Source organism: Pezoporus occidentalis, unplaced genomic scaffold (genome assembly GCF_034315485.1).
Source record: "Pezoporus occidentalis ecotype Australia unplaced genomic scaffold, CSIRO_AGI_Poc_V1 ctg12, whole genome shotgun sequence".
Lineage (NCBI taxonomy): Eukaryota > Metazoa > Chordata > Aves > Psittaciformes > Psittacidae > Pezoporus > Pezoporus occidentalis.
In genome coordinates, this window is record NW_026912994.1 from 6979857 (window position 1) to 7006554 (window position 26698).

The 26698-nt window shown below is 41.2% G+C and overlaps 1 protein-coding gene across 6 annotated transcripts in view; it reads left to right on the forward strand.

The window, feature by feature from the left end:
* Positions 1-26698, forward strand: part of SEMA5B (semaphorin 5B) — a 283614-nt gene that overhangs the window by 112601 nt on the left and 144315 nt on the right. The gene's annotated exons all lie outside the window — the stretch shown is intronic.

Below are 26698 nucleotides of genomic sequence, written 5' to 3' on the forward strand. Positions count from 1 at the left end.
GATATGAAAACTAATGAAAAATGTTTCTCCTTTTCCTTCAGTTGATTTGATTTTTATTCATTTTGTCCCTGTCTGTTAGGACTGGATGAGTGGAAAGGAAGTGGGATTCATTGAAGCTCTTTCATCACAGACCCTTGAACACATTCTGCTTTCCTCTCCCTTTGTCCCCCAGAGTACATTACCACTTTTTATCATATCCTTGCATTTTCTTTATGCTTGCTTTTTTTCCTCCCATCACAGCCTTTTATCCTTGTTGTCTCAACTCCTTTTTTTGGTGCTGAGAGATCCTTAGCTTGCAGACATTTCCTATTTCAGTGAATGTGTTTGGCAGTAATAAATACTGGAGCATGGTCCAGGCCAACAGTGCAATGCATACCTTGATGTTGCTTATTTATTTCTGATTAATGTTCACACACTCAAGCCAGCCAGTTTTCCAAGTTAGAATATTTTCCCCTCTGTCTCCGAACACTGCAAACTCTTCCTTTAATGTAGAGGAGAAAACACATTTCTCTCCTGCTTTTTAAAGGGATGTAGTAGCACTAAGCTGGCTGGTAACTTTGCACATTATACACAGGGTTGAAGAGGACAAAGTCTATTCCCTGGAGTTACTTGGGCTATGCAGCACTAGGCACTTGTTTGTGAATGATGCAAATACTGTGCAGATGAAAAAGTGAGCATAGCTGTGTCTGATACCCAGCATGATTTTTTTTAAACTTTTCTGAAGATAATTTTTATTCAGCAGGAATCCAGTTATTTGACACACCATATCCTCCTTCTTGTGGGTAGAACATCTCTACAGGATTCCAGAAGGCCACTGGCAGAACAATTAAGGGTGCATATTTTAAGCAGTGCTTTGGAGAGATGTTTACAACTCTTGTTACTTGTTAGGAGAATAGGTGCCAGATAAGACTAGCAATCATTCTCCGATATGCTGCCAGTGACAGTATCCAATGTTGGATGCTTTAGGGAAGATACAAGAAACTACGATGTGCCGTAAGGAAGTTTCCTCTGACTCACACCCCTCAGAGCTGGCTGGTGCCCTGAAGCATGTTGATGTAACATAAACAGTGAGTTTTAGCTCGTGACTGATGGTAGAAGTGAGTTTTCAATGTTACAGAGCAGAGCAGTGATGGGACCAAAGGTAGCTAGACAGGTACCGCTTGGCCAAGTATGGAAGCAGGGAAGGTCAGGGTAAATTGAAATAGGTCAGTGGAAATTCTCAATTTTCATTACATTTATCACTTACAATCCATACAGTCCAGTCTTTTCCTTTAACTGAATAAATTAAGTAAATCATTTATGCAAGTCCACAGGCAAATATTACATTAATGTGTGTCTTAATTTGCTCAGAATTAAAATAAGCTTTGCTAATGAGGTCTTATGGTCTATCATGAAACAGCGAAGACTTGTGAGCCTCTGAATTACCAAAGAACTTGAATGAAAAATAGGTGTGCTTTTTTTGCTCATTACTTAACCAGCTTAATTTTGCTTTCATTTTTAACTGCTTTTATGTGTTTGAGTGAGTGGAATTTTGCTCTTCTTTTCTCATGTATTTGAGCCAGCAGAGCGATGACTCAGTTTTGATCTAATAACCACGTAGGAGATTGGGGCCACTTGACTTCCTGTGATTTCTTGACCCATCACCTATTGAACAGAGAAGTATCACAGAGTTGATACAGATGGCTTGGCTATAAGTTCTCAATATATAGGATGTCAGCATCAGCCTGAAATATCCTGCCTGGAGAGTGTCAGATGTGAGCATTGCCAACCCTGACATCACCTGCCTAGGAAGGCTGCGCCATATCGGTTATTCTGGCAGGTGGTTCCCTGAATATCCCAAGGAATTTTACTCAGCTGAGTAAAACATTACTAAAAAGAAGTTTCAAATAAGGTTTGTGTGTTTCTTGCTCTCTGGCTGTGTAATGACAGGATGCCAGACATTGCAGGTTGGTTTCATAGGTGTAGGATTCAGAAGCTGGCTTGGTGGAAAAGCTCCGCTTCCAAACTTTTTAGAAGGCATTTGCTGGAGAAAGGACTGTGCAGCTTTAGCCATGCTTATGTGGACAAATCCATTTTCATCCAGCACTATCAGCAGAGTGAAACTGGGTAGGACTGCAAATTGTTAGTGTATTGGCCTGTGGTGTAGCAGGCAATTTCACACTGCTGCCCTCAGGGGACATGGCAGACCTCACTCCCCACTGCGAGTCCACCTCTTCCTCTCCTCAGAAAGTAATCAACTTGGCATTGTGGGTTTGGATTTTTTTCTCTTGTGTTTCAAAACTTCAGCACATCTCCTGGTTTTGGATACATAATAGTCCCCTGTAGAAAACTGTTAACACAGGCACAATGCTTGTTGCCCTCTACATTGAACTCTTGTATTCTGATTTTCTGGGAACTTTGCTGTTTGGGGGATCACATCAGTAAAGCTGTGATAATGCAAAAGTCAGCTTGTGCTGAATTGTCTGAATTTGATGGCTAACCTGTGCGGATGTTCATGCTTTCCCAGCTTGGCTGCTTTCCTTTCCAGATGTAGCTAAATGAGAGCTGGCCCACTTCTGTCTACACTATGGTGCAAACACTCCAGCAGCACCCCTAGAGTCTGTGATGATGACAACCACTTATTTGGAGTGCAAAATGATGCTTCAAAATTAAAAAGGCAACTTTCAAAAATGGAGAGAAAAAGAACAGTGAAAGAAAATAAAACGAACATTGCTAGATCTGCTACATGCACTATTTTTCACCATTCTTGGAAAAGAATGTCAAATCTTTCTTTCCTTTGCAGTTCCAAACTCCTGAATTGCCCTGGGATCTCTGATTTATCTAAATATCCTTTCTTGTAATGAAATCAGACTCTTAATGTTGCTTATGCAGTACTCTTACAGTTGAAAATCCTAAGTAATTTTAACATTTCATCTACTGTCTTTACTCCTTTCAACAGAAATAATGGAAAAACGATAGAGTGATAAGGAAAAACACCAGTGGGAAGTAGAATGAAAATTGAGCCTTAATATCGTTAAGCAACAGATATTAAGCACTGTTAACTGATTGTCTTATATTCTTCCAAAGGCTCATCTTCCCCAGCTTTCACAGGCTGTGTGATCTGGATGTGTGTATTGCAAGTCAGTGCTAATCAGAAGCAAACATTTGCCCATAGACTTACAAGGAGCTTTTCAGTTAGGCAGAGGTGGTATAAATGCCAGCCTGATCTGATCTATTAGTGCAATTAAGTCTAACCTCTCTAGCTTTTAAACATGGAAAACCAGCTCTAAGTGGCTGTGAGGTTTCAATTACATTTGCACCCTGGAGGGACACAGCAGTGACCTGGTGCTGATGGATTTATGAGTATGTTATCTGACAGGAAGGCGGGTTTAAAAACAATTGCTGCAACACATGCTTAGTTATTACACTAAACTACTTTCTTTGGCTTGGATGTCTCTATTTTTCTCCCTTGGTAGACTCAGGTAGTTCAGGGGATTCCTACCATTGATATGAAGATTATTTTCTCATAGTTGTTTAAGAAATCGAAATCAAAACAAAGTCATTTTAGACATTAAAAAACTATACCAACATTTGAGTCATCAGCACAGTAAGAAGCCTTTTGCTTCAGATGCTTTTTTTTAAAAGCTGAGAAGATAATTTTCTCTGGCTAGTCTGAGTGAGAGTGATCTCAAATGTAAAAGGATGAGTTAGATTTTTGTCAACACTTTCCCATTTAAATCCTTAGAAAAAAAAAGTTTCATTGATATATTGTCTTGCCCACATTATATCATACAAGAGCTTGGTTTGCTTAGCTGGAAGCTATAGATGATTATTCTTGAAAGTTATGAATTGCTTTCCTTATTCCTCTGGAGCCTTTTATTCTCTTTTGGAGCTAATCATTATCAAGTGAAAAATTTAATAGTGATGGGAAATAATGAAAACATTTTAAATGGGCTGAAAAATATACAATTGTCATGACTATGAAAGTGTTCAAATTAAATAGTAATATTTCACTTTTCTCTAGTATGTCACAAGCCTACATGTGTATATGCCAGCTCAAAACAGCTATCCTGTGTAATGGTTTCAGTTTTACAAATGTATTCTCTGTTGGCCTATGTGTGAAGACTACTAAGCAGTTTTTAATTAACTTACGTCAAACATTGCATAGTGGTACATCAAGAAGAACTTACAAGAAGAACAAATCTTCATTCAGCTCGGATCAATACATGTACATAATTCATTACACCTGTGCAGAAATATCCTGTGAAGACACCTTAACTCTCTCCCATGAGGCTTTGAAGATGCCTATTTTAATAATTATTGCAGTAACAGGGATGAATAGGAATATACCCTCAGATGCTTTTGCTCATAGTAGCACTTAATGGTGTCTATATGTCACCTATCTGCTTGCATTAGAATGTACAACTTACCTCTTGCAGAGCTAGGAACTGAGCCAGGTGTTCCAGCCATATTAGCTCCAGTTAATGTCCTCTTTGATCTTGCAACAGCTTGATGGAAGTGAAATGCATGGACATGAGCTTTGGATTCATCTGAAGGTGTCTCTTTCTTCAGCAGACTTTAGTTTTGCCTTTTCAACTTCTCAGAGCCTGTCTACCAGGCAATGTCAATGCACAGCTACATACCATGAGTTTGGATATTTTCAGCAGCATTATGGCTGGATATTCTCAGACAAGTTGTGTAGCTGTGCTCCATTCTGCTGTGTCTCAGCTACTAACAATACCTGTAGCACATGATTCAAAGGTGGTGAGTGTGTCTGTGTGTGGTGCAGGGATTCCAGAGTAGATCAGCCCTAAAATTTGAGAAGATCCTCACTGGAGCTGGCAAGACCGCAAAACATGATTGGGCTATACAGAAGACAGTGGTATTGAAAGTTTAGAAGCTATTACTTTTGTATTCCAGTAAGAAATACAGTTCAGGAAGAAAACAAACAAGCAAAACAAAACAAACCACCAATACTATTCATTGTGTAATGTTTTTGAAAACACTCCTGTTTTGATATGGTTTTGTTTTGGCCATTCACTTTTTCCTCTAGTGGAGGGCAAGTGGTTGAGTCTCTGACAGTCTCAACTGGTTCTGATATCCCTGAGTACCGCCACCAAAGTTCTTGCAATAGGATGGGTGCCAGTACTTAGCAAGTGAAGGTCTCTGCACAGTTTCATGCCTGAAGCAGGTGACTAATGAGGTCCATGGGTGGGTATCTTTTGATGAAAGCTCACCCTCAGTGCTGCAGCAAGAAGAGGAGAGATGAGAAGAAATCAGAGCACTGTGACAGACAATTGCGTGAGCTTTGTCTCCAAGTTGCACAGAAAGTCATCTGACATAGCCAACAACTTTCCTGCATGGCAAAATTTTCCTCTTAGCAGTCTGTGCATGGATCAGTCAGGAACATGATGTCTGTTTTAATAGGTTTTCCTTATTCCTATTGCCTTTCAAGTGGTCACTGAGGTACAAGGACAAGAAAATTTTAATGTGCAAATGGCCAATAGCAGGCAGCTTTTGCAAAACTCACTACCTTGTCAGAGCTCTGCAGTAGCAGCATTTCCAGTCCATTTTCTCTAGCTGATCCTTGCTGCCAACCCAATTATAGAAAACAAACCAGCCTGGGACAAACAGGAGTGTGTACCTTATACATCCCTGCACTTTTCCAGCAATAGCCTCTTGCTACAGAATTCAATGAACTATTTATCTGATGATGCGGAGAATATGAACTCAGAGCTTTTCACTTCACAGTGTGGTTCTTATTTGAAACTTGTGTGACCTCCCTGTGACTGCCAGGTTAGTGCCAGTAGCACATTTTACTGAGAATATTTGGCAAGGAGGGGTTTTATTTTGTGCTTTTCCTGTCTGACAGATGGTTTTTAGTTGAAGCAGGGGTAGAAATTCCCCACAGTAGTTGCAGGGAGACTTGGCCACATCCGCTGGTATTAATTATAATAATTGTCCTTTGTAATTAAGCACGTGCCAGAGCTGGAGGCACAACATCACGTCTCTGCTGACTCCATCTGATTGTCGGGTCCTTTGGTGGATCGCTCTCCCACAAGTGGGAAACAGATTGTTTGGGCTGGAATTAGAGAGTTGTAGGTAGGCAGCAGCTGCTCTTGGGTTGTTTGTTTTTTTTATATTCTAGTTGGATGTGTGAGATCAAATTGTTTTTGTTCATTTAACAGCCTGTTCAATGGAGGAGGAAGAACAACATGAGCCCCTGTAACTGGTAGGGCTCTGTTCTGATAGAGGCTCTGCTTTAGACAACACTTAGGTATATTTATGACTATAAATGATCAGTTCCTTTTCCCCTGCAAATGTAGAAAACAACCTTACATGTAGCTACTTCTGGCAGAGAAACCCTTACTCATTGCATGCCTGTGCAGGTGATATCTGGTTTGACCTGAGCTTGCTGAAGCATTTACTCAGTGAATGCAGCACTACTGAAATTATGCAGGAATTTTCTGCTTTGTAATTTAAACCTGGGACTAACCTCACTATCAAGACCCTCATATTTAATATGTAAGCCTATGTACAAAATGGAGGGCTTTCACATTCAAGTCCCAAGTCTCACTAATGGTGAAGAACCCAGGCTTACATCTTTCTTTAGCAGGGGCACTTGCACGCAGGTAGTCTAAAGTGTAGCAACTTTTCCTAAAAGGATTTCACATCAGTGGGAATAAAGGAATTATTTGGTACCCGTTATACAAAAGTGATAATCTTCACTATTCATTCTTAAGTATGAATATTGCAGAAGGGTTACTGCAATAACCCACATAAGCTAACACCAGTCATGTAGGTAACAAGTTTGGGATGATGGAACTTACACCACTAACTTTTTCTCTGAAACTTAGCCCTTCATATCATGCGCAGCCAGTCGTATCAAGCTACAAAAGGCAGAACTCCGCTGTCATTCCTACATCAGCAGAACTGTAACATATTCCACAGTGTATAGTGCATTCAGTCGCATCTGCAGCAATGCTCTGAATCCCCACAGTTTGTTTCACCTTAAAATGTCAAAGCATTTGACAAACCTAAGTAACCAAGGTGTTTGGATAAAGTGGACAGGCAATATAAGCACCATATTATCAAAGAGCAAGTTAGTGTTTAGAGAGGTTAAAAGAACTGCCCAAACTGTGCTGAAGTTCAAATCCGGAGTTCTTGCTGACCATTCCTGCCCCTAAACATCAGACTTGCACCAAGTGATCAGCTGAGGTGGGTGGTACACTTCTGCTCTTGTTAGTGGACTTGGACTGTTAAAAGTGCGTGAATCTGGCTCCCGCAATGTTGTGTGCAAATTGGGGTTTCGTGTCCAGCGTATGGAATCAATGCAGTATTGAAATGCAATCCAATCTGTGTCAAGCAGTCTTGATAACGTAAAAACTTCAGTGATGCTGTCGTGAGTGAATAGGTAACCAGCCATGCCTTGCCACAAGATGGATGTTTTCCAGAGACACTCCTATGCAATATGTTACGAAGCCTCAATGATAAAATGATTAACTTCTCAAAGCAAAACAAAGATACTCCACTTTATCTGGAGAAGAAATGCAAGGTGGCTGCCAAACCTGAGCTGTGGGAAGAAATTTCTGCTCATTGTGTTCCACTAAGTCTTTTAGAAATGGCAATAAAATCACAGTATCTTTTTCTTTTTGGCCTCATGCCAAGCCAAGGCTAACACCAGGGATGGATCTGACTCTGTTCTGTTCAGTCTGGGGATGTGGGAGCAGAATGATACAGCTTACTTTGGCGCCTAAACAAAACCTTTCAGAGAAAGTGAGAGAATCTAAATTTCTCTCCTGCATCAAGTGCATCAAATTACTTCAGCTCATGATATAGTATTACATTATTAAAGCTAAACTCCAAGGGAGCAGGTGGTCCAGTGTTGTTATTGCACCTCCCAAGTCTGCTGGCAAAGCTGTTATCTTAACCACAACTGAGAATAAATTTTGGTGGCTGCAGTCTAAGGGATTTTTCAAAAGCAGAGGGTTATAAATGTTAATGGCTATTAGTGTTAAATGTTTGCATTTGACTGTGATTTGTACTAGTCATTATAGAGCGGAAAGAGACAGTATTTTATCTGAAGACATTCAATTCCCAAACCGTTCTGAATATTTTGGGGAGTTTGGACTATCTCTTCTCTGAACTGTAGGGGATGTGTCTATGTCCAAGCTTGAAGGGTTATTTCTGAAGGCTTGACTGGAGGGGAAGGCATGGATCAGAGCAGGAAATCCTTACTTGTTGCCTGTCTATATTATGCATAGTTTAAACAGCTCCAAATTGACAAGAGAAATTTAAATAGAAAGAGAGCCCATAGCCAGTGTTCTCAGTATTCAAGGGAAGAAAAAAAACCCCACCAAAAACTAAGAGAAAGAATCTGTATCTCAATCTCATCATTGCATTAAAGGAGATGTACTGAATTTGCAGAATGGCTGCAGCACGTTGTGAATAATGTATGAAAGGGGAAAATTGCTTCTCTGTGCACAGAGAGAATGCAAACAGCTGTGCTGTTTGCTGTGTGCTGGTTACACAGATACATTGGTATCACTGGGGACCTGTGAAGAAGACTGTGGCAAATCCAGAGTTCCTGAGTTTTCCTTCCTTCTCTAGCACCAGTCCTTAAGAAAGTTTAAAATTGCTTTTGTTGCTTATAATTAATATTTGTTCCTTTTCTCTTCTCCTCTATTGGCAACTGGCCAGTTAAAAGGAGGGGAAGGGAATGAGAAACATACACAAAAGAGGCCAAATAAAGAAGCACACATCTAAATACATCATAGCTAATTTATTTTATTTCCTTTTTTTAATGCTCAACCTTCTCTTTTTCAGTGCTGTTGTTTATTTACTGTAGATGAGAAATTTGGATTAGTAGGCTTTGCAAAAGTCAGTGTCTTCTGACACTAAAAAGCAAACCTTGATTTCTATCGCTTCTGCGTTTACCCACTACCTTGAGTAGCTAATCTTGAGAACAAGATTCCAGCTGAGGGAACTGGAATTGTTTAGTATGGAGAAGAGGGTGCTCATGGGGGACCTTATCACTCTCTACAGCTACCTGAAAGGAGGTTGTAGTGAGGTGGGGGTTGGTCTCTTCTCCCAAGTAACGAGTGGTAGGACAAGAGGTAATGGCCTCAAGCTGTGCCAGGGGAGGTTTAGATTGGATAGTGGGAAAAATTTCTTCACTGAAAGTGTTGCCAAGCATTGGAACAGGCTGCTCAGGGAAGTGGTTGAGTCATCATACCTGGAGGTATTCAAAAGAGTAACTATCCATCACTAAGTTGGACTTAGTGATCTTAAAGGTCTTTTCCAATCTAAATGATTCTATACTTTGAAGTGTCAGAATCTGGTCAAAATAAAGTTTCTGTTTTAATGCATCACAGGTCAGACCTTCAAACTATTTTTGTCTTTAATCTCCTGGCCAGAAAATGAGACCCATGCCCACTTAAATGTCATCTTGATAGTAGTGTTAAGTGAGATTTACGGCCAGCAGGACACCAGTCTTTTTCAGAAGGTTGTCTCAACTCTGGTCTTTGGAAGAGAAGGGGAACAAGTACAAGCCCGTTACTTGCTTAGCTTTCTTTTAAATGAAATAAACCTTTAAAAATTTTAAAATAAGATTTAAATCCTACACTCTAAATTTAAACAGAAGAGTGAATAATGAAACACGGCTCTAAGAGCTGTCCCTCACTGCCAGGAAAATCTTTTGTCTGATGTGGTGAAGAAAACACAGACAATTAGTCATTTTTATGCTTTCAAAGCATTGCTTTGATGGTGCCAAACTTTTTCTGACAGATCTCATCTACTTCAGAGATCTGCCACTCCAGTTTATGAGGTTTCTAGGGTAACTGTCATGTTCATAGTGAAAAACCCAGCGTATTCTCAGGATTCATAGAAGGCTGCTCTTAGTGGTTCCATTTCCTTTAACACTCATAGATTTCAGTAGCTTAATTTCTAAAACCACAACAGCAAAGTATCATTATTATTTATGAGCAAAGGTGAATGATGTTTTGTCTTGGATTTTTGCAAAACTGGTGGTTAAGAAGGCTTCAGCTTTCTCCTCTGTCAAGTGTCCTCATAGGCAAAGGGTCTTGGCCAAGAATAGTGCTTTCAAACTTTGTTGGGAGCAACGTTAGCTTCAGTGCTCTGGAAAAATGTAGCTGTCTCAGCCTGGGAGCTGGGCTTCTCATCTGGGGAGCAAGAGAGTTGAAGAGAAAGGCAGTGGAAACAAAGAGCTCTGGGCTGGAGCTGCAGAGAGAGAGACCTTCTGCAGACTGTCTATGAAATTGCTTCTATCACAGACTCAGTGCATCTCAGTAAACTGATACAGGATTATTTATATTGTTAGGACCTGGTCCTAAAAGGAGAGGAGGTAGTTTGCTGGCTAAAAGAGATGGGAACCTTTGCTCTTTAAGTTCACAGCATGGGGGGAGTTCAATGGGACACTGTGGTTGCAGAATGCTTGTTCAAATATGTTTATTCTGTGGATCAGGAAAACCATTAACTATGCTACCTGGAAGAAATAAATAATCTGATTAGTCTGAAATTCTAAATTCTGGGAGATAATGTGTACATATGTTACGATAATTAACTATGTTTGGCTCCAGTGTCAAGTGTCTGTTCTTAAAACACTTTCTTGAAATACGATGATTTTATCATTCCATGTAAGATGGATGGATGGTGATAAAGAGATTTAAGGAAGCTGCACCACAGGTGGGTGCAGTCAAAACAAGAGGCATGGAGTTGCACTGGTGTATTCAGAGAGAAGTTCCCTGTGTATTAATTTTGTGTTCCAGTGATGTCTGAAAGCTCTTTGACAACACTTTTAGGGTGGGTATTGTGTATTTGAAAAGCAGCTACCATGTTGGTGGAAGCTATTTAGGAAGCAGTATTCTTCACTGTCCATTGGTGTCATTCTTCCTGCTCTATTGGCCGTGTAGAGACAGAAGCCGAACAGCATTGATCATTCAGATCTGCTCCTGGTTTCCAGGCCAAAATGTAACAAAGAGGCTTGCTGGCTCATCAGCTAGTGAAGGATAAATGGGTACTATGCTTTTCACCAGACCTTCTCTACAAGACTGTAGAGGGGCAAGGAAATGCAGAGTTAGCTGTTGAAAATGAATGATAAAGTTACTTACAATGCTTAGACTTCCAGCTGGAGCCTGTTTGCTAACACCATCCACCCCAGCCACTAATGCTTCCCGCTTCCCTGATGAGTGTCCATTTTCTACTGCTGGCTTGGTATAAGAATATTATGAATAGGATTTTTTATTTATTAGCTGTGTTAATGTGGCACGTAAGAGCTGCATTACGCTGGGCACAGTACAAACACATTTATTTAGACTTGTGTGAAAATTACTAATGAGAAAAGATGGCTGGCCAAAGCTCTAGGCATTCTGACACCTCTGAATAAAACAATGACATCCCAACAGTGTTTAAAGTGATGATTCCAGCAGAAACTCAGCCAGCTGCTTCCAGAAACTCCTGTAGCATACTATTAGCCTTCTCTAAACAGGCTCTGGAACAGGAGACTTGTCAAGTGTGAGGAGATGGTCTTTACCCTTAAGTGTTTTCAGTCCAAAGCCTCCATCTCCATCAGACAAGTGCCTACTTACATGATGCTGTCCGGTGAAAAGTTGTGGTTACTGGTCATCTTTAAAATTATGTATGTCTCTGGATGATCAAGACAGAAGGCAAAGGGAGAAGAAATGGAAACTTGTATTTGCTTGAAAAGACAGAAAAGATGGAGACTTAAAACTGAAAGGACTTGCCTGAGAGTCAGTGGCAGAGTCCAGAATAGACGCTAGATGTTCCAAGTCTGTGACAATATACCCTAACATTAATTTAGCAGAGAGATGTTTTCCTTTAAAGTCCGTTTTCATCTCTTCCTTCTGAATTATCTTTTGGTTATCTTTTTTTTTTTTTTTTTTTTTTTTTTTTCCCCAGGGCTATCTAAAGAATGGTGTGGGGAGTTTCAAACAAAAATCATAGACTGAGGAATCCAAGCGCTGGGACGTTTGCTTGGGTTCTGATTTACCATGACTGAGAAGAGCTGCTCTGATCCTAATTATTAGGCAGGAACCTCAGAGACTGCAGGAGTCTATAAATATTTGCTTTATTCGCAGTGAAGAGTACAGGAAGTTCTGAGTTAGCCTAATTTAGGTTTCAATATAGGCTATTTATGTACTACCTCCTGGGACCACCTCTGATTACTGAAAGAGTGACCTTATTGGAAACCAACAAGTAGGTCTGCAGTTAATTATAAAGGGTTCAGAGCTCACTGCAGAACCCTAACAAAGGTATTTTTGTGGATGATGTTACAGCTCAAATCAGGAGAGCTAAAACAGATGGTGTACTTGTTACTGCTTTCTGAGAACACCTATAGAAAGACACTGATAATAACTGGGAGAGGCCAAACCTAATAGGTCAGGAGAAATGGCAAAGATCAGTCTGTCTGGACTCTCTAATTACCATCTGAAAGCAATAATGAACTGGTCAGTGGGGTCAGGAACAGGTGATGCTGTGTGGAGGGTTTTGTTTGTCTTCTGCTTTTGGAAGAAGTGGTTTAAATATTGTTGCCTCTTTCTGAACTTTATGATAATGGCAGTGACTTAATCTAATCTAAATGTGGCCTTTGGAGAAAATCTGCTCTAGGACTTCTCCAAAATAATTTCCTGAAGGAAGGAAGAATCTCTCTGAGTAAAGTTTGGAGCAGTGTCTAAATAGAGAAATGTAAAAAGCTGACTTACAGGACAGCAAGTTTATACACGGGATGTTGCTCCTCTGGGGCATTATAGAAAATGATTATACCAGATTTTGTTCATCAAGCAAAGTAAGCTAAATCAGATACAAGGCAAAGCCCTTAGGAGGGGGAGGAATGTATTCACTTTAGTGAGGCAACTGTGGTAGTAATTAAAGCCCAGATGGAAACCTTTGAATGTGTCTGGCGTCTGTGTATCCGCTGTGTTTTTTTCTGTTAACTTGACATTATAAAAGGAGCACCCGAAGAATAATGAGATGTTGTTTGAAATTTCATCAGTCAAGCACTGTCCCAAATTTGATTCATTGTAAACAATCTTCAAAAATTGCTTTGGGTGTATAAGATACAGGTAGCGAGTTTTCTCAAGTGGTAATTCACAAAGAGAGAAATTGTACATTGTTTCTAGATTTGTCTTTGCTGAAACGCAGTCAGGATTAACCACACCATTTGCCAGCTCTGACTGTGAACCCCTTGTACTTCGGACATATGGATAGAATTTTATTCTATTACATATTCTTTCTGAAACAGAGGGCTATGGTGTTTACTTTGTGAGCAGATACATGGCAAGATTTGGGTAAAAAATCCTATATGATTAAAAAAAAAGATGATGTAAAAATCAAGGATTAAAAAGGGAATCATTGTCCTACTTTTCCCCTCTAATATATAAGCCAAGAGCAAAGGATAGTATTGTATGGAAACACTGTTAAAGGGTTAGAAAAATGCAAATAGTGATTTGTCGTTACTGCAGAATGGGGGGCTGGGGGTGGCTGTAATTCTGCTGGGCTGTTGCACCCACTGGGAGCCGAGTGTCTCTTGCCTTGTGTTTGAGTCATTACTTTATCTGGAGCAGACAGACTGCTTCCAGCCCCAAATCCTCCAGCATATGTACTACTTAATGTCTAGTACAGTCACGTGTTGTGCTAAGATTTACTACTAACACTTGAGTAATTGGAGAATGGTAGCCCACGCTCATGTTTTTCCTGGTTTGATAGGCCATGTTTGGGGTGGCAGCATCACCAACCAGCCTTTCATGTCAGAGAAGGTAGAAGAGTTAGTAGCTTGGAGCAAGACAGAAGTACAGGAAAAAAAAGAAAAAAAGGGGAGAGGGAAGATATTCCTCTTCAGTATGTTAGATTGCTTTTCCCCATACCATCTGTAAATACGTATTTAGGGGCTTTTGAAGAAGGCTGTTGCTCCCTAGACAGACTGGTTTATTGGCAATTTTGTGTTGTTTCAGTAGCTGGCAAAGCTGTAGTTAAGCATGCGTAATTAGTGGCAATATTAGTGGTCTCTAACTCCAGGCAGCGGTGTTTTCGCTGGATTTTCATTACTTTTATGCTGATAATGGCTTACATCCTTTGTACTAAATCCATGTTGCCAAAATCCTTCCGGTGGTTTTCACTTTAGAAAGTATCTCCATGTGAATGTATTTTCCCCACATATGTTGTCAGTCGTCATTATCTTTTTTTTGTTTGTTTTTTTTTTTTTTGCACTGGAGTACATGGGGCCCCTTTTGCAGTCTGGATTCTGAAATAACAACAAAAAAAGCCACTTCTTAAAAATACTAAGCCTGTTCTTAACAGGATTTTTTTGAAAGGCTCTGCTCTTATCCCACCTGCTCTGTGGCTCTGTGGCTACATTTGCTTCTGTGCTCTTGGCAAGTGGTTCAGTGCTCACTGATGAGAACCCAAACCCCTGAGTCCCACGACTGGAGAATTTGAGACAGATTAAATTTTCAGATTTTTTTTAAATCATCATTTTACCTCTACATTTAATATTAGATAGTATAAGAAGCGTATGTGTTTACGGAAGGTGGTTTTTATGTAAGCGAGGTTGCCACCTATAACCTTGGAAGTGGAGCTGCAGCATTTGTGGGCTCTTTGGTCAGTCCTCTGGAAAGGGATACGGGACTTGCAAGTCGATAAAAGATTTGAGTGTAGTGTAGAGGAGGAGCCTAATCCAAATCACCTTTACAGTCAGCTTTTTACCTGCCATCCTGTGACTCTGCTTAAAGCCAAACTAATTGTAAAAAAATAAATAATCATTTTTTATTCCCTAAAACTAACATCCTGTAAAGTTTGTAAGACCACTGGTTGTATTTATGGCTCTTATATCCCCAAAGGGGGGGGACAGTGCTTTTGCCTGCAATTTCATTGCTGCCATGGGACTGAGATCTGAATCAGTGTACATAGGAGGAGACTTGAGGGATTTATAATGGGAAAATGCTGACAGCTCTGTAATTTATTGCAAGGCTAACAGGCAGCACTGTACTTCCTGACAGCTCTAAACCCTTGTTCTCCGGGATAGTTTGTTTCTGATCTACTTCCCTTTGCTGGATCTTCCCCTCCTCTGCCTCTGCATGAATGGACCTAGGGTGGTGGATATCTATATTGCTTCATTTTCCCTTAGTATTTTAATAGCCTTTCACTTCTAGGACTTCCCATTGTTGAAATTTGGGAGAGATTTCGGGAACTTCACAGCAGAAAGGCTTTTTCATGTAAACTGCCTTTTTTCTTGTTGCTCCTTCCACAGCCCAGAGTATCTTACGTATTCATTGTCACACTGGATACTCCAGCAGCCGCTTTACATTTTCCAGCCCTGGTTCTTTGCTGCATCCAAAAAATGGGTAGACACCGAACAATACCTACTTTTTAACTTATTTGAGGAGAATGCTGTGAATCTGCATAATGATCTCACACAGAAAGTGCTTTATCTTCATGAGTTAGTGAGTCAGTTTAGGGGTATTCTATTGGCAAAAGCTTTCAGAGAAATTATGCATGGTAAATTAATGAAGGCCGTCTGAGGTATTATTGTGTGTGAATGCACATGCCATTAGAATCAATGGCTGGCTGAAAAAAGTTAACGGTCATTAAGGGACTGTTAAAAAGGCCAGTGGACGCAGATTTACTCTTGCAGGGCTCTGGTTGGGTTAGGTGAAGACAGAGATCGCTATGTGCCTCCAGGCCACAGGACAGCCCAGGCTTTGTGCTTTCCTATCCCCATTTCCCTTGTCTTCTGTTAGTGGCAGATTTACAAGAGCCTCCAAGAAACTGTCTTCTGAGCAGGTAAAGACCTTTGTGTCACTTTTTTACTTTACAAGAGGTTTGTAACAGAAAGTCCGAGTGGGAAAGCTTGAAAGGGCTTAAAACCTCTGACCATCTCATTTTCATGTGAAATTGAGCTCTTTAATGGAGAAGTTGCAAAAGACAGAAAGGGTACTGTGTGGTTTTTGGATGATGCCATGCTATCTGATGGTGAGTCTTTGAAATATTGCTCATCTGAGTAATGGAGTATCGCCTCCAATTTGTGTTCAAATAGCAAGAAACTGAACCGAGTGCTGTGACAGATCTAACCATTAGCCAATGGTATGGGAAATAGAGCGCTAAATGCCAACTGGAGATTAGGCAACTGTGTACCATTACTGGCAATTCAGCTGTGAATTTGTCATACACAAAATACTAAGTGACACGAACTATTTCCTGGGCACCCCTATTCCCCTGGGTTGTGTCTTTTCCCTCGAGCACTGTAGACCTTTTTCCACATCCTATTTTGAATGCAGTGATTCTGACTGAAATAAAATGCATGGAGAGAATTAATGATTTGATATCTTCTTGCAGCTGCTAAAAGAAATATAAAAGAGGCTTTGATCTGGGGGCTTTAGAAAAGTGGGCTGGACCAATTACTGATACTTACTTACTGACCTAAGTAAGTGATAAAGCGACTGTGTCAAAGTTTAATTAGTCTTGATCAAGATAAGTTTTTAAGATTTAGAGCTAGTGGCCTTTTGAAGAAGTAAGGCTTCCAGTTGTCACTTATGCCACAACATGTTCTTTTATCATACTTCATGTGTCTCCATCAGGAACAGTTTTTATTTTAGAATAAAAGAGAAATAGCTCATTTGATGGAGATTAGCACAGACAAGCTTACTAATATTTGAAGGCAATTTCCCTGTCTTACCTTTTTCTCTCTTTCTCTATCCCACAGAGATTACCTCAGACTGCTGTTGTTAGTCACTGTTATTTATATAAAGATATGTAATGTGTTTGTGCTCGAGGGGTCGTCTGTAACGGGGTATGCAATTTCATATTGTAGAGACTTGCAGGAATTACTGTGAAGAATTGCCTTCCAGTGACAGCTTTATCCTGCCTGTAATATGTCATTGTGTGTGACTTTCAATTAATCAAGCAATAACAAAACATTGCGTCTGGCGACAATGGTGCGTCCATTAATATTGAGAAGTCTCAGCTTTATGAACACAAATTCTGTCGCAGTCGCCTGCCCACTTGTGCACTTTAATCAGCAAGTCTCAACCCAAAAGGAACATTTCTCTCTTCTCCCCCATCATCCTCCATTGTGATCTATTAAGCTGCAATCCATAACGTCTGATGTTTCTGTAATGGCCTGATGGCATGTGGTTTTAAATGATTGCATGAATTTGACTTTGTCTCATTCTGCCTTGACCTTGGTGTCTTCAGTGGCTTCCTCTGTCTCTGATTTCAAATCAGGAGTGAGAATAGAAGAGTGACAGAATTGACTTCGGAGATATTTCACAGGAGGCTTAATGTTGTTCTTTGAGGAAATGGGGACACAAGTGGTAAGAGAGAAACCATTGCTGGGAGACAAAACACAATGATTTGCAAATTTGCAGGAGAAAAGGCATCATGCTGTCAAGCATAACTGGCTCCATAGACTGAAGCCTGCTATGTGCAGGCCCTCATTGGTAAGCACAGAGGAAGCCTTGCAGTAATTCTTCCCCTTGCTCAGTCTCCCATTTATAATAAGATTGCTAAGTAATACATCAATTTAAGTAAAATCCCCAAATCTCATTGCGTTTTATGGCTGTACCTATATCCCGAACGGAAACATAGAATGAATCATAGAATCATAGAATGGTTAGGGTTGGAAAGGACCTTTAGATCATCTAGTTCCACCCCCCCCTGCCATGGGCAGGGACACCTCACGCTAAACCATATCACCCAAGGCCTCGTCCAACCTGGTCTTGAACACTGCCAGGGATGGAGCATTCACAACCTCCCTGGGCAACCTATTCCAGTGCCTCACATAAAGAGCCATTGGGTGGTCTGTGCTTGGGCTACAAAGAAAGAAAGACGCCCTGGTCCCAGCCCCCAAGTATGCATCCCTGTTGTTATAGCCATCTAAATTCAACAGTAAATCCTACTTCACTGAAAGCCTTTTTCACTTGATTTCTTCTAGGTTAGTATTGAAGTTTTGCACCTCATTGCAACATAAATAGGAAACCTGGTAGTAATTAGTGTTGATGCTTTTCTTCGTTTTCCTTGAAGAAGGAGATGTACTTAATGTTTAAAAAGTGCTTGGCTGGACAGTGTCAGAAATCTCCTGAGAGCTGGTTTATGGCAGAGCAATGGCATGTTACACGAAACAGAGGAAACTAATCTTTGTATCTTTTCCCATGGATTAATACTGTGAATTTGTAACACTGGTTGCCTTGAAAAGTGTTCACTGAAAGGAGGCATTTGTGTTAGTGGTGGATTTTGACAGTGGTGTGTTGGATGGGTTGGAGTACTTTCACTTTTTGTAAAGTCTTTGGGATTCTGAGGAATAACAACAAGGTTTGTAGCTCCTTGGGGAAATCTTCATGCTCTGGCTTGCTGAATCTCCCCATTGTCTCTGAATTACCAGCCAGATGATAAAAACATAGTTAATCAAGGGTTTATCTCAAACATGTTTTTTCTGGGGTAAATGCAGTATTATACCAGCACCAGTCAAGGTTTTTACTCCCTCTGGCCAACTTCTGCCAGGTCGGCAAGGGTATTGGTTTTGGTGCTTTAATTAAGGCTAACCCTATCTATCCTGTTGTATGAGCAGTGGGTCTGACAAGATGCTGAACTTGCTGAACTATATAAAACAGAAGCAATTGCCCTCACATGGACTTGAGGGCATTCAGTACCATAGAAGGTTATATCTCCTTGCTGATCCCTGGCAGATGCAAACCAGCACGGCTCTAATAGACCCATTTACTGTCCAGTGTGGGGGGTATATATTTGCATCAGGATTTTCCATCAGGTGAAGGCTGTTGGTGAGTGTGTTAGGATCCAAGTACACACAGGGGAGGCCTCCAAGAAGGAGGGTTTGTAATCAATTTCTCATTCCCGAATTATTTTTCCAGGATCCCCACAGTATGGTGTTTGAGTAACAGAATAATTTCCTAGCTATTAAGTGCCTGAAAATCAGCAGTAATTAACTTACTGCAAATTATTCTCTTCCTCTCCCTCTTCTTTGCTCAAAAAACAAACAAACCCCCTTTCTCAGCAGAGGAAATGCAGATGGAAGAAGTCTCTTCTGCCTTAGTGCAGCCATGTACAGACTACATCTTTCTCCCCCCCCCTTTCAGTTCTGTGAATAACATAATTGCTTTGTTATCCCTCAGGGGATTTGTAATATTAACGTTGGTTAATGACATTAATTCTAGTTTTTACCATTAATAAAATGGCATTGCTTAAAATTAAACATTACATTTCAATTAGTAGTCTATCGAAGACTTTAATAGTCTGGAGCATTAAAGTGATATTTTTTTTAATTTCTTATTAATTTTTTATTGTATCATGCTAATTTCCAAAGAGTGATTGAAAGCCCAGCTGATCCAACGAACGACCCTATCTGCCATGTTTCTTGAGGGAACTTCTTTCTTTTATGACGTTATGCAAAAAGGTCACATTTCCACAAAGCAGGAATCTGTTTCAGTCACCTCCTGAATTCATTATCATCCTTTTTACTTTTTAACGTGAGGCACATGATATACAGGCACCCCAGGTGGACATGTTTAAATTAATCTAGTAATAATTGATTCAGAAGAGATTTGGAGGACAGAATTTGCATAAAAGCCATAATGAGAGCAAATCCTCCAAGGCCAGACTGAACAGCTAAGTCCCTGAATAACTTACGTCGCCTGAACTCATTTGGTTATATATGCAGGATGAAGGTGGGGGGGCTGGCATACCATGTGATTGGAATTCATTACAAATAATTCATCTTCTCCAGAAAGCCTGGCCTCAGAGTATATTAAAATGATATTAGCCCCTGAATGCTTGCTCAGGCCTTGCCTCCTGGAAGATGACAACAAGGTTTCTGTTTGAGGGATTATTTGGGGTTTTTAAAGCACTCCTGACAAGGCAAGCTGGCACCCTGTTGCTGGGGTGTCCACTGGGAGGCTGCTTCTTCTGACTGGAGGTATTCAGATGTCCAGTTTTGGCAGGACATCTGAATTTGTCAAACACATGAGTGTGGAGGGTGATCCCACCTTTTAGTCTCTCCCACCTTTCCCTTCCATTCCAGCATGGAACTGCTTAGATCCTAGGGTTTGCATTAAATCCTGGATCACCTTGGTGTCTTTTGAAATTTAGAGGAGAGGGGCATATTACAGGGTGAGGACTGTACTGTGAACTGTTTAGGTAAATAAATCTGGACAGTGAAAACTATGACCATTAATTAAAAGATTGCAGCCAAGGGTTTTTTGGAAGTCACGTGTCCTGCTTCACTTTGCCTAAATACCGTTTTTGAAAAAATCTCTAAAAGGATGTTACTGTTTGTCACCCAGCATAGTCATACCTGTGTTTTTAGGCTGGTGAGCTTCAGTTAGCAGGTAGCATAGTTCCATGCTCCTGGTATCGGAGAATTTACATAGGATGTTTGGAGGAAGAGGAAGATTCAGCTCAGTCTTTTCAGAAGTTATCGATCACCAGGTATTTTTTTGGGGAAAAATTGATGCCACTGTAGTTTTCAGCAGATGAGGAATCAGTCCTATTTTGTTTACACACAGCAGTCAGTAATAATATGCCATTTGTGAACTGTATAGTTTCTGCACTTCTTCCCTTCAGTGCTATCCTGCAGCCGGGTAGCTCTGGGAAAAGCCACTCTCCCCTACAGTATACCAAGTGGGATGCAAGACCAAAGCAACCCTGTGGTTCCAACAAGAGAAAGAGTTAACAGCCTAACAGGTAACTGCTGTTGCAAGAAATATGAGAAAACTAGGCACAGCAGGGACAAAAAAAGTGTCTGGCTGACAATTGTTATTTTGTCTGTTCAGATTTGTGGTGTATATAGACTGTTTAAATGCCTTCTAGCCAAAGGTTTCCATATGATAAATGGTACTGTGCAGTGCCAAGAAGATGCTGTAGCAAAACATTCTTGTTTCCAAGCAGGCTGAAACTTGGAGTTGCACTACAGGGATGCTTCGTGCTTATTCTCCTATGAATATGTGTTATGTGGCACCAGGTAATCACAAATTTTTGACAAAAAAAAACCAGCTGTGGTTAGTCTCTCCTTTGTGGGTGAGCATTAAAAAAAACTTTCTTCTTATCCTGTTGTTGCAATGCAGCAGTACAGGAAGATGCTGTTGGGAGGGATGAGGTAGATTTGTGATATGCAGCAATCGCCTTTGACCCCAGCACATGGGGTTGCAGGAGTGACGCAAGAGGATTTGTGGGATGGAGCAGAAGGGGGTGGGTGGCAGGAGCTGTAGTCGTAGAGCTAGTTCTGGTGTGTTTAAACTGGAAAAACAAGGCTCTAGGGAAAGTCAAGCCTGTATGTTATAGCTGGCTCTTGGGCCAGAGGCTTGGTGTGATGATTTCATGGCTCAGTTTTTGTCTGCTGGAGACTTGAATTCTGAGATTGCTTCAGGTCAAAGGAGAAGTAAGTGGATTTTTTTATTATTTTTTAAATTTTATCTTGTTACCCTTTTCCCAACTGTGTGGTCTCACCGTTACCATAATGCCTAACTGCTTGGCGCAGTCTGAGGACTGCGGTTGTCCCCCACTTGCCGTAATGGTGTTGAAGAGAGAAACCTTGCAAGTTACCAACCTATATTAGGTCTCATGCAATTTGGAACCGTTGCTACTAACTTCCTTACTAATAATCCCATGGAATGTCTTCAATGGACCCTCTAGATAAAGCTAAATAAAAAACTAGTATCAATAAAACAACAATTAGTAGTCTATTAAGAATTAAAGAACACTTACAGTTTTTATATTAAACCATGAGACAAAAGAAAGCCCTGTACCAAAAGCATTTGGAAGAGTCAGGAGGAGTTTACTTCTGTGTCTACCAAAAACTGGTTGCAGTTACTAGTGACAGAGTCACAGTTGTGTTATGCCTCAGTTTCCCCAGCTGTAACGTCACAGCTGCTGTGGGGAGGAGTGTGAACAGGGACACCACACATCTGGGAATCACCACAAATAGAGGAACTTCTCTAGACTGCACCAGAGTGTGTTGGAATGACATTTTCTATGCAGTGTGGTATTATGGGCTGTGGCTCTGCTAATTTGCACATTTACAAACCACTTTCTCATTGTGCAGGGGAGCAACTTTAAGAAAAGCTGCTGTGTTAGTGGTTCTGCAACAGCTTAAGGCATGGGTCTGTGGGATGAGTACCAAACTTCAAGCCAGAAAGAGCCCTTGCAGCCAGGTGACTATTTGCAGTAAATCTGATGCTGAATCTACTCTACTTGCATTATATAGCTCATGTGCATGTAAACAGCATGTCTGTCACCTTGGAATTTACAGCACCCATACAGAGGACTCTGCATCATGCATACAGCAAGAAAAGGCAACTGCACTGCAACATATGCTGAGCTCCCCAGCTGCAGGCAGAGCCTCTAGAATAGTTATTACTGTGTTGCTACTATCAGATAAGCCCTGGGATGTCTCCTCTCTTGGGCTGTGTTACACTCGTTCATCCTCTCCTTTTGATGAAAAATCCAGAGACTTTGACTGGGAGCCAGGATCTCCTGGTTTCTAAGCTAGGCTGCAGTAAACTTTGCCTCTGAATTGCAGTCGTGCTAAGTACCATAGCATCCATTGTTTTCTGTTGTGTTCATCTCTGCCTTCATCTCTGTTTCACAGATGGAACACATGAAAAATAATTCCATAGGCAGTCCAGGTCCCAGAATTGCAAAAAATACCTCCACATTGACATCTTTGCTGTCTCTCGGAGAGGCCATTCTGTGAAGAGCAAATGGGTCTCTCCATCCCCACTGTAGTCTTCTTAGAGAACAGGGGACGCACACCACCAGGGAAATAAATGAGTGTAAGCCTTCATTGCCAAGTATGATCTTTGGATAAACAGAAGACTTCAGACTCCAAGGCACCTTTTCACAAGTGCTAAATTCATACCCCAAACAAACACTAACAAAACCTCTCATGTTTTTATATTATAGGTGGGCAGCCAAAAAAACAAAGATCTAGAGCCCTCTGAGGAGAGCCTCTTGAGGCACTTGGGGACACACTCTATGTGTGGTCAGGTTAGTGCTATTCAAAAGCAGTTCTGAGTGTCAGCAGAGCACATATTTATTTGTGCTCACTGGGTTTGGCAGGAACTCAGTGCCACAGTATATTTTCCTCAGGCTTTTATTTTTGAATCAGCTTTATTTAATGGGAGCTTTCCACAGTAGGTTCCTCTTCTGCAGTGCTTCCTCTAAAGGTGAGGAAACAGTTCAGTTTCCAGGACCATGTAGCCACCGATTGTGCTGCTGAGGCCAAATAGGTAAGTGGTGGCTGATGGTTCATTGAGGGCTTATACCAGTCCATAAAGAAATGGACTGATACCAACCAATTCATTTTGTACCAAACTGTTATTAAGAGTTTTGTCTCTGTTACCTGACCTGAACAAGAGCATTCCATTGCTTCTGTGGGCTTGGTTTGAAACCTTGGCCAGTCCTGGGTGGTTTTGAATAGCAATCAGAAAGCATTCTAGAAATAAAATGCCCCAAAGTGCACTGTCAATATTTTGTGGTATGTAGTCCTAAGAAGATCAGACTAGAGACTATTACTATTCAGCTCCACTACAGGCTTCACGAGCCATGAACCAAACAGTATATTAGGTTAAACTGATTTCTCCTTTGCAGAGAGTTACCTGAATTATTTATATAGATCTAGATAACAGAAAGGTTGCAATAAAGTGACCTGTGTTATGAGTTCTCAATTGTTTTATCCCTTGTATAAAGCCTACTGTGATACTGCAACCAGTGCCTTGCAGACTGTGAGGCAGGAGCTGTGCGAGCAGTCAGCATGGAGCCCAAGCTTCTGCTTTGCCTCAGGAGAGTCTATTGCCTGCACCCTCTTGCAGTCCACCCTGCTGCTGAATTGTAGGGTTTTTAGAAAGATAACCCTTCGATTACATGTGTGAAAATGTGGTTCTGTCCTCCTGGGGTGTTATGAGATGGAGTTCAGTGTGGGGCTCAGAGATGATATTGTAGTGGAGGCTGTGGGAAGCCCTGAACAAGGTGGGCACAAGAGAGCATGGTGAAACCCAGCCAGAACAAGAGCTGCAGCATGTAAGCTGTTGTGAATTTAGAAATGAGCTCACTGATTCTTCAGAAGACTGTAGCATGATTAAATTAAAGAAAAACAAGATCTCTTCACAGATTTTTATCTGAACAGTAGTTTGACCATTCCCATATGTTTTTCTCACAAGTACATAAATGAGAAAAGCTTGCTAGGCAGAAGCCCCCAGTTTAAGGGTGCATGTGAGATCTGACATCAGGATATGCAAGAGCAGTGTGCCATGTTTTGGCTGTAAGACCCATCCATCTCCCCAGTGCTGGCTGAGGGCTGAGTGTATGCATGCGGCCAGGGACAGAGAGAAAAGCTGTGCCTTTTCTTCGATAGTGTGGAAAGGCCCTTGGAGCCAGTCTGGTGGGAGAAATTCCAGCTGGTGAGGGTGGGAGGGGAGGTCAAGGAGTGGTGGATGAATAAAGGACCATGGTTTTGTTGGCCTTGGAGTTCTCTGTTTTCTAGGGCAGAGCTGCCTGTGCCAGCCTGTCATAGTCACATTGCTGAGCTGTCTTGCTTTGTAATGTTTATATTTATTTCCCTTATTCTTCCAGTACTTTTTTGGAGTACTTTAATGCCCACCTCTTTCCATTGCTCTTCCCTCTGGTATCCCGTTCTGACAAAATCATAACTGTGCCAATCACAAAAGATCCCAAAGAGAAGAATTAGTGCTTTTACAGGAGGTTCCTTTTAAATCTTTTTTAAAGGCAGCTCTTTTCTTTAAAATGAAAGATGAAGCATTTTCTTTTATCCTTAAACTTTACTGTCACGTTTTATTAAGTCAAAATGATAGTTACAGTCAGAGAAATGCAGGATATGAATTCCTGGTACAGCCATTTTTGAAGAGTGCTTTGTTTTAAAGCCCTGAAGATTGATTGAAGGTATTTTTCTTTTAGATGTGGATCTTTACTCAAAGGGGGCCTGATCTGAGTTACCCTCTGTAAATCAGGATTAGTTCCTGTGAAATCAATGGAGTTACAATGATACAATACAGGGTGAGTTGGAAAAGACTCATGCCCTGAGAATGAATAAGGAAGGGACTGTGGCTGATCCCCTGAATGCTGTGCTTGTGCTGGGGGCTGAAGCCACGAGGCCAAGCAGAATTATATGCTGGCCCTATTGAACTGCCATGAAATGGTCTGGGTGAGAAATGGGCATGCGGCAGTGGGCTTGTGCTCTCGTGGGCGCTGTGGTTGCAAATCTCAGCTCTGGGGATGTGTTATATGTGCAGACGTTCTGCTTTACCCAGAAGGAGCAGTTCATTGCCCATCCCCTGCCATCCCCGCTACTGTCACGGAGGCCCATGAGCTGAGGGAGCCTGATTTAAGAGACAAGAGCATGGTGCTAGCAGTGGTGCTCTACAAAATATCTGCCTCTGGGGCATATTTCAGTGGGTCCAATGGAGTCTGGATTTGTTGGTCTTTGTTTGACTGAGGGCCAGAGCGGTTCATGGTGCACAGTATGAGAAGGGAGAGAGGTGCCCCATCTCTGGGCCTTGGGATTATGCAGAGACACAGAAGACAGTCTTGTGTGAGGGAGATGGCAGATAAACTTGGACAGATAATCTTATTGGACATTTTTATCCTTTTTTTTTTTTTTTTAGCATGTCTGCACTGAGGAGCAAACCAGCTAAGGTGGTAGAGATACATCAAGATGAGCGAATACAGAACTGAAGTATGTACTGTCTGAGAATTGAGTTTAACCAGGGATTTGAGCTGCTGTCTCTCATCTGCACTGAAACCCTGACAGCTGATTTCTTGAGCTCTAAGCCATTTTGAGCAGAAAGTCTTATAAGAACAGGTCTTTTTAAAACATTTAACTGTATCTACACACCTTAATGCTAGGGCAAGTTCCAGCAGTGCAAACCACCCCTAGCCTGGGCTGTGCTTACGATAAGTAGTGTTTTTAGCAGCCAGTATGAGGACTGGTCCTAAGCACTGGTCATACTCCTGCCCTCACAGTGAAAATCTGTAGCTTGGGCAAAATTAGAGGCTTGCATTTGGCTGTCACCAGCAGAATTGAAACATTTACACTTTATAACTAGCTCTTGGACTCTCCCAGGCAGTTACTAGTTTGGTCTTGGCATATAATTGCCATGCTCTTGCACATGGCACTGCTTCATATTTGGAGTATGGGGTATTTTAGACATAAAGCTGTAGCAGCTGAGAACAGCAATTACTGAGTTGGAGTCTTTCCTAAAATATTGAGAAAAAAAATGAGCAAGGCATCCAGGGAAGGGGCAGAATCAAGGAATAACCTTTTGCAACGCTATCCATTATTTGAATGTCATTCAGGTGGTGCTCTATGGCTCTGGCTTCTGTTGACCTTGGTCAAGTTGGCATTTACTCATTGACTCTGAGTCCAGCAGGCTCCAGTTCAGGGCTGCATGACACTGATTTTATTCAGCTTCCCAGCACATGAGAGCTCCACACATCTGATGGGCGCAATTAGATGTAGAAGATAAGGGACACAGGAAAGGGTACAAGTTTTTTATAAAGTTTCTTTTTCATCTTTTGTTGGTTGTATATTACTTTCCACTTCACATTAAGTTTGAAACCCTTATTTTCATGCACGATTTGGATTCCCCTGTGACAAGGAAAAAGAAGTTGGAACTTTACTCCAAATACTGGTTACAGCTTTCTAAGGAACACTGAAGCCTCT